The sequence below is a fragment of the Astatotilapia calliptera genome, chromosome 2 (genome assembly GCF_900246225.1).
Source record: "Astatotilapia calliptera chromosome 2, fAstCal1.2, whole genome shotgun sequence".
NCBI classification, from domain to species: Eukaryota; Metazoa; Chordata; class Actinopteri; order Cichliformes; family Cichlidae; genus Astatotilapia; species Astatotilapia calliptera.
This window is the reverse complement of record NC_039303.1, coordinates 1240138-1248465: the sequence shown is the minus strand read 5'-3', so window position 1 is coordinate 1248465 and position 8328 is coordinate 1240138. Positions and strand designations below refer to the sequence as shown.

The 8328-nt window shown below is 47.4% G+C and overlaps 1 non-coding gene across 1 annotated transcript; it reads left to right on the top strand.

The window, feature by feature from the left end:
* The first annotated feature begins 604 nt into the window (after positions 1-604).
* On the top strand, positions 605-660 carry LOC113009622 (U7 small nuclear RNA). The gene has a single exon (XR_003270213.1). It is a non-coding gene; the product is annotated as a U7 small nuclear RNA (small nuclear RNA).
* Positions 661-8328: the final 7668 nt, after the last annotated feature.

Here is an 8328-nt window from a genome sequence, read left to right as displayed (position 1 = left end):
AAAATGAAGTTTAGTTTCCAGATTTTTTCTTGCTGTGTCTCATTATGCCAGCAGGTGGCAGCACGTTAGTCGAGTCGTCTGTGTTGCTGCTCCGTCCACGCGCAGAATCATGTCAGGAAAAGTCGGGAGAAAGCGCCAGAGTCCAATTTGGGATTACTTTGAATATGACTGTGTTTTGGATAAAGCAAGTGTCTTGTAGTGGAAAGAGACAAATTATGAGGGACATTTCTAAAGGGGAAGAAATCCCACAAACCTTAAAGTGCACTTGAAAAGCTCACACAAGAAGGCTAACCTAGCTTACCTTGAGAAGGGAGCACACTCAACCCTCACCCCCAGAAAACAGAAGCTAACCCCAGGCAAGGCAGCGTGATGCATCCCGAGACAACAGGACGGGGACATCTACATAACTGTGTGAGTCAATTGCCTTCAAAATGTTTATCAATTCACTTGAACCAAAATTATGAACACCCGGTGCTGCAAGAGTTATAGTCTCATTGGGGCCAAGATATACATTTTATAGTTGCCTGGTATCAATGGTTGTTCATCTGCCTTTATTTATTTATTTATTTATTTATTTATTTATTTATTTATTTATTTATTTATAAGGAATCTTTGCTCTTAGATATTTGTCTAGTAGGTTTCTCATAAAGAGAAGCCCTCACTTTTTTAGGGCAGGGATAGCTCAGTAGGTAGAGTGGTGGCCCCATGATCGGAAGGTCGGGGGTTCGATTCCCCTGAACAGCTACCCTGAGGTACCCCTGAGCAAGGTAAGTAAGTAAGTAAACTTTATTTATTAAGCGCTTTTCGCAGACAGGCAATCACAAAGCGCTGTACACAAATATTAGGACAAGGTACTGTCCCTACACACTGCTCCCCGGGCGCCCAGTGGCTGCCCACTGCTTCACTGAGTGAATGGGTTAAATGCAGAGAGGGATTTTCCCCACGGGGACCAATAAAGTACACTTTCTTTCTTTCTTATTTATTTATTTATTTAAAGAACCCATAGGTGGGAATGTGAGTTGTCTGTCTCTGCTTGTTAGCCCTGCGACAGACAGGCGACCTGTGCAGGGTGCAGGGTATGGTAGCTGGAATAGCAACATACCCAAGGATAAGCAGAAGTCAATGACTGATATGATGAAACTGGGATTTTGTTAGACTTAATTATTGCAAACACAACTAAAACTATAACTGAAACTAATCAAAACTAAACTGAAACTAAGGATTTTCAAAAAAATAAAAACTAAACTAAACTAGCAAACAATTGGTAAAAACTAATTAAAACTGATATAAAATTGAAAATCTGAAGTCAAAACTAAATAAAAATAAAAACTAATGAAAATTGCAAAACTATTAAAACCCTGATCTTGACATATTGCTCCTGCTGCTGCTGGATGAACACTTTCTGATGTCTCTCTCCATCAGAAAGTGTTTTCATCTTAAGTTTATATTTTTCTTTTAAGTATCTTCATTTTAGCTCATAGAGTCTTTAAATACAGATAGAACATTTATTAAATTAATTAGGCAGGGACAAATCTACCGCTCAATTAATAATCACGCTTTTAACCTGAGTTAGGAAACCGGTTTCCTCAGAGGAGATTGGAACCCCCGGGATGCTTTGAATGGTGAGACCCCAGTGGATGTTGAATTATGTACTCCACCAATGCAAGCTGGTCCCTCCAAGTGGTTTGGTTGGAGGAGGCGCAACACCGAAGAACAGCCCAGTTCTTGGTTGGCCCACTCTGCCTGACTATTTGTCTGAGGGTGAAACCCCGAAGATAGACTCACTTGCGCCCCCAGCCCAGAACAGAACTCCTTCCAAACTTGTGACGTGAACTAGGGCCCGCGTTTGGAGACAATGTCCTCAGGAATGCCAAGTAGTTGAAACGCACGTTGGGTTAGTAACTTTGGGGTCTCCAAGGCAGTGGGCAGCTTGTGTAATACCACAAAGTTCATTCAATGATGGTAAGAATTGCGGTGTTACCTGTCGATGGCGGGATGCTCGTCACCAAGTCCAAGGCAATGTGCGACTGTTGCCGTCTCAGGACAGGTAGCAGTAAGAGCAGGAACCTTAGTTTTATTTTCAAGTGCTTTATGAGTAAAGGTGGTATGGTATTGCCAGCTATAGCTACTTTCTTTTGTGCTTTATTGGCTACAGATGAAAACTGACAACTCAGATTTAGAAGCCTTAACCAGCAATCTGACATTGACCTGAGAGTACAAGTCAGTTTAACAGCTGGATTTGTGTGTATGTGTGCAGTCACCTAGGTATATGGTTTACAGGAACAATGGTGTATACTGGGACGATATGTGTGGTACAAAAGGACCAGACACACATACTGGTGCAAGCGGGTGAGTCTTTTAGCGTTTTCTTGTCACTTTTTGTTTGCGCAGCTTTCCTGCTGCCTTCTCCTGATCATCACACACTGCACCTCTCCAATCAGGTCCTGACATGCAACTCAAATAGGACAGGCATGATTAGATGAAAGACAACACCTGTGTTGGTCAGTCTCCCCTGAACCAAACCCTGAACCCACTGCTCCACCCTTCCCCCGCAAGAGGAGGGGACACCACTCAGTTGTGGCCATCTTCCTGATGTATTCCTGGATGTTTGTTGTCTCATCCTGTTCTTACAGGCTCAGGGTCCTGGATGTGGGGCAAAACCCTCCATGCACAGTCAGGAGCTTCCTCTTCTTGATGTCAGTAACTTCTATCGCCTTGTTTGACCAGCTCATTATCTCAAGAGGCTAATCAATCCGGATGACATTCCGATGTCATTGCTCTAGATCCTTGTGGTGTATATCAGTGAATCAAGGTCTTTTTCACTCCTTGCTTCATGTCATCCAAGCTGACAGTAGCTCTATTCTATGGTTGGTATCCCTAGCCAGTCTTGTCAGTAATCTTTTTTTTTTCTTTTTTTGTCCTGTTTGGATCTTTAGCCATCAGAATTGTTGTCTTAAGGCCAAGAAAGATGCCAAGCAGATTTATTTTACCAAGTGGATCATCATGGCCTTGCCATATTGGTCCATTTGATTGACCTTCATTATAATTATGAATTTATTTTATTTTCGGTTGCTACAAACGGGACAGATATGACAGGGGGATAGGACAGGGAGAAAGAATGAAAGAAAGAGAGGGAGAGAAAGAAAACCAGAGGGGAGAAGAGACGGTGAGAAAGGGGGGAAGAAAGAAAAACAAACAAAACACCTGGGTCACCTGTATGGAGAAAAAAAACAGAAGAGGAAGCAAACAAAAAAAAGCAACATAATAAATACAGCACCATCACAATAAACTAGCTAGCAGTAGATTTCAGTAGATACTAAATAATAAACGATATTGTGCAGAACGCAAGATAGACAGCGCACAATGTGCTTTGAGGCAGCAGCCAAGAAAGCTGTAGTCCGCGTCTGTGAACACCCGTGTGTACACCTGTGTGCACACCTGTGTGGATCAGCATGCTTGTATTCCAAAGGTTTCTCCATGTAACGATCTGCTAGGGAGTGTGGGGAGCCATAGCCCCGTCCCCCAGGGCATGAAGCAGGTATGGAGGAGATCCAGGCCCGAGACATCCAGAGGCCCCAGAGTACGAGGACCCGAGGAGGACCACCAAAAGGGGGGGAACCGTGCCACCCTCCTGGGAAGAGCTGAGTAGAGCCCCAAACGAGAGGTCACCCAGCAGCTATGGAGCAGAGGCCAGAGGGGGTTGCAGTGGCGTGCCCGCAGGCTCTGCCGGCAGCCAGCTGTGCCAGAAAGGAACCGAGCTTCAGGCCCAGAGGCCTGAGGGCACCCGCCCCCCGGAAGGGGCCCAGCCGGGCCACAGGCGCCCGGCCCCGCCAATCGGCCACCAGGAGTGAGCCGGTACATACATGAGCGCCCAGCCCCAGTCAACAAGAACCACCAACACACCAACGTCTGAGGGCATCAGCCACCGGCAGGGAGTGTGGTGAGGGGAGATAGGCCTCCGTACTTAGGAGGGCCTGAGATGTACCCAGAGAGGTTGAGTCTAAGACCCAACCTGACATATAGACACAGACTAACAGGCACACGCGGACACAAATGTGCATTCCCACCCCATATGCACAACCAAATACTCGGCACTCACCAAACGTGTAGACAGACACAAATAGACACTGCACAGACAGTCGCACTCCCCAAACATACTATATATCCCAGGTCCAGGTACCCCCGCCCCCAGAGGGGCAAGCCGCACCTAGACCCAGGAGATGTTACCCTTCTCTCTGGGGTGGAGGTCTTGTCAGTAATCTAACTGAGGGGGTTCAGGTGTATGCAGAACAGCAGTGGGGACAGAGCATCTACTTGGTAAATCCCGTACTTGAGTGTGACTTGTGCTGTTGGCTTGAAGTTGACCTGTAGTGTTGTTCGACACATCCCCGCATTGATGTTCTGGTTGAAGGCCCTATGGGTCCCAATGATCTTGTACAGTTCTAGGCATTCCAGGATCCATGTGTGGGGCATTGAGCAATAGGCTTTCTTTTAGTCAGTCCAGGAAGTCCACAGTCTCATGGGCGACTACTCTATCGACCAGTAGTTGGTGTTTCGCCACTCTGGTTTTCCTGCAAATTGCTTTCTGTGCCCAGTACATTTGGAAATGTACTGTTTATAAGCCGTGGCAGTCATGTATGGAAAGGGAATATGAGAGGAGGGCGGGAGTGGGGGGTTCTTTTTTTTTTTTTTTTTTTTGCCTGTCCCGTTTGGCTCTTTTGCCATCAGAATTGTTGTCTAAAGGCAAAGAAAGATGCCTAACGGGTTTACGTTGCCAAATTGACCATCCCAGCCTTGCCGTAATGGTCCATTTGATTCACCTTTTATTGTTTATTTTATTTTCACTTACTGAATACGGGACAGACTTGACTGGGGGAAAGAAGGGGAGAAAGAAAGAGGGAAAGAGAAACAGCTGAGAAGAGGGACGGGGGAGAAGGGCAAAAAACAAAAACCAACAGAACGGGCAGAAAAAAAAAAAAGAAAAAAATGCATATATCAAATTCAAATTCAAATTCAAATTTTTATTTGTCACGTACACAGTCATACACAGTACGATATGTAGTGAAATGCTTGGACAACTGCTCGTGACCTAAAGAAAACAAAAAAGGAAAAGGCTATGAATAAGAAAGGAAATAAATATGAAAAATTAAAAAGGGTAAATTTAACTAGGAAGGAATAAAATATAAATTAAGGTTAAAAATGAAATAACTGTACAACACAAATTAGAATGAAGGGTAAATTTAACTGGGAAGAATAAGATAAAGATAAATATATAAATTAAAGTTGAAAATAAAATAACTGTACAACAAAATACACAATACACAATATAGAACTATATAAGAATGTATGAAGAAATCTAAATATAAATAAATATATACACAATAACAGCAGCTGTACAAGTATTAACCGGAAATGAAGAATATAGTGACCAGTGTTGTGCAAAACCAAAGTCCAGAAAGTCCAGTGTGTGTGTAAGAACCATATGTGTGGGTCAGTACTGTGTGGTGGTGTGATTGAGAGACCGTATCGCCTGCGGGAAGAAGCTCCTCCTCAGTCTCTCTGTGTTGGTCTTCAGGGAGCGGAATCGCTTTCCTGACCTCAACAGAGAGAACAGTCTGTTGTTGGGATGGCTGAGGTCCTTCACGATCTCCCTGGCCTTGGTCCAGCACCGCCTGCTGTAGATTGAGTGCAGGTCAGGGAGCTCGGAGCGGATGGTCCTCTCAGCTGACCGCACAACCCTCTGTAGAGCTCGTCTGTCCTGCATGGTGCTGTTCCCGAACCAAGTTAAGATGTTTCCCGCCAGGATGCTCTCTATGGTGCACGAGTAAAAGTTCCTGAGCACCTTGGAGGGCAGTTGGAAGTCTCTCAAGCGTCTGAGGTGGTAGAGACGCTGACGGGCCTTTTTCACCACGGTGTTGATGTGACAGGACCATGACAGGTCCTGCGTGATGTGAACTCCGAGGTATTTGAAGCTGTCCACTCTCTCCACTGGGCACTCGTTGATGACGGGGGTCTGGTAGTTCCTCTCCTGCTTAGTGCTGAAGTCCACTATCAGCTCCTTTGTCTTACTGACGTTTAGAAGGAGGTTGTTCCTCTGGCACCAGTTCTCCAGATTCCTAATCTCCTTCAGGTAGGCCGTCTCGTTGTTATCAGAGATCAGGCCCACCACGACGGTGTCGTCAGCAAACTTGATGATGGTGGTGGAGCTGGTAGTGGCCACACAGTCATATGTGTACAAAGAGTACAGCAGGGGGCTCAGAACACACCCCTGGGGGGCTCCAGTGGTGAGAGTGGTGGAGGCTGAGACATGTCCGCCCATCCTTACTGCCTGTGGTCTGCCAGTTAGGAAATTGGAGATCCACTGACACATAGATGAGCTGAGTCCCAGATGCTCCAGCTTGGTGGTGAGTGTGGAGGGAATTATGGTGTTAAATGCAGAGCTGTAGTCTATGAAGAGCATTTTAACATAATTCCCCCTTCTAGTGTCCAAGTGAGTGAGTGATGTGTGGAGGAGATGAGAGATGGCATCGTCTGTGGAACGATTTGGACGGTAAGCGAACTGTAGTGGGTCCAGTGTGTCTGGTAGTGAAGAAATGATGAAGTCTCTGACCAGGCGTTCAAAGCACTTCATCACTACTGAGGTGAGGGCTACAGGGCGATAGTCATTGAGAGAAGCAGGGTGGGGTTTCTTCGGGACAGGAACAATGATGGACTCTTTGAAGCATGTGGGGATCACCGACTGAGATAAAGAGATGTTGAATATCTCAGTGAACACAGGAGCTAGCTGGTATGCGCAGTCTCTTAGGATGCGACCTGGGATGCCGTCTGGTCCTGCTGCTTTCCTGGTGTTCACTCTCTTGAAGGCTCTCCTTACTTCATGCTCGGAGATGACGAGCACGTTTCCGGTGCTGGCAGTATCTTCCTGTCTGCAGCCGTTAGCGCCGCTAACACTAGCATTGTTGGAGACCTTAGCTGCAGCCTCGAAGCGAGCATAGAAAGTGTTCAGCTCGTCTGCCAGAGTCACGGCCGCGTTCGTCATACCGGTTGTTGGTGCTTTATAGTCCGTTATTGTCCTTAGTCCCCGCCATAGGCTCCTAGAGTCACTCTGTTGGAGTTGTGACTCTAGTTTCCTCCCGTAGCACTGCTTCGCCTCTTTCACCGCCCTCTGCACGTTATATGACGCGGCTTTGTACGGGTCCATGTCCCCCGTCATGAGTCCCGTGTTGTAGGCAGCGGTGCGGGATCTCAGAGCGTTGCGGATGGTTTTATCCACCCACGGCTTCTGGTTGGGAAACGTTGTGATAGTCTTTGTCTCCACGGTATCATCCGCTAGTTTCCCGATGAATCCCACAACCGCTTCCGTAAACACGTTGACGTCATCGTCGGAGCTGTTTCTGAACATGCCCCAGTCTGCGTCATCGAGTGCGTCCTGTAACGCGGCCACCGATTGATCCGTCCAGCGCGCGACCTTCCTCTGAACCGGAACCTCCTGTTTTAGCCTTTGTTTGTATTTTGGCATGAGGAAGATGGCGGCGTGATCAGATTTGCCAAACGGGGGGCGGGATTGTGCCTTGTAGCCGTCCTTGACCGTAGTGTAGCAGTGGTCCAGTGTCCTTTCACCCCTGGTGGGGCAGGTGATGTGTTGATAAAAGTTCGGCGCTGCGCGTTTGAGGTTGGCGCTATTAAAGTCCCCCGTCACAATAAGCGCAGCGTCCCGGTGTTGTGTCTGGTGCTGTGTGAGTGCCTCATGCAGCTCGCATAAGGCGGTGACCGTGTCCGCTTGTGGTGGAATATAAACGGCACTTACAATGACCGATGTAAATTCCCGAGGTAGATAAAAAGGACGACACATGATGGACAGTAGTTCCAGATTTGGTGTGCAGGAGCGTGTGAGAGGAACAACGTTCGCACTGTTGCACCAGTTGTTGTTCACCATTAAACACACGCCGCCTCCCCTTGACTTCCCCGAGTCCCGTGTCCTGTCCATGCGGTGAACCGAGAAGAACTCGGCCGGCTGGATGGCGTGGTCCGGCACCGCTGGGTTCAGCCATGTCTCGGTGAAGCAGAGGAGATTGCAGTCCCGAATGTCTCTCTGGAACTTTATCCTGGCCCTGAGGTCGTCAAGCTTGTTCTCCAGTGACTGGACGTTGGCGAGCAGGATGCTAGGCAGAGGTGTGCGGTGTGCACAAGCTCTCAGCCTGTTCCTGACGCCGGCTCGCTTCCCTCTAGGCCGCCGCCGCTTCCCTTTGTTCTCCCTCGAGATCTCACTCGGCCAGCTCGGATCCGGAGTTAAAAACTTCGAATTGTGAGTACATTGTATACCAATAG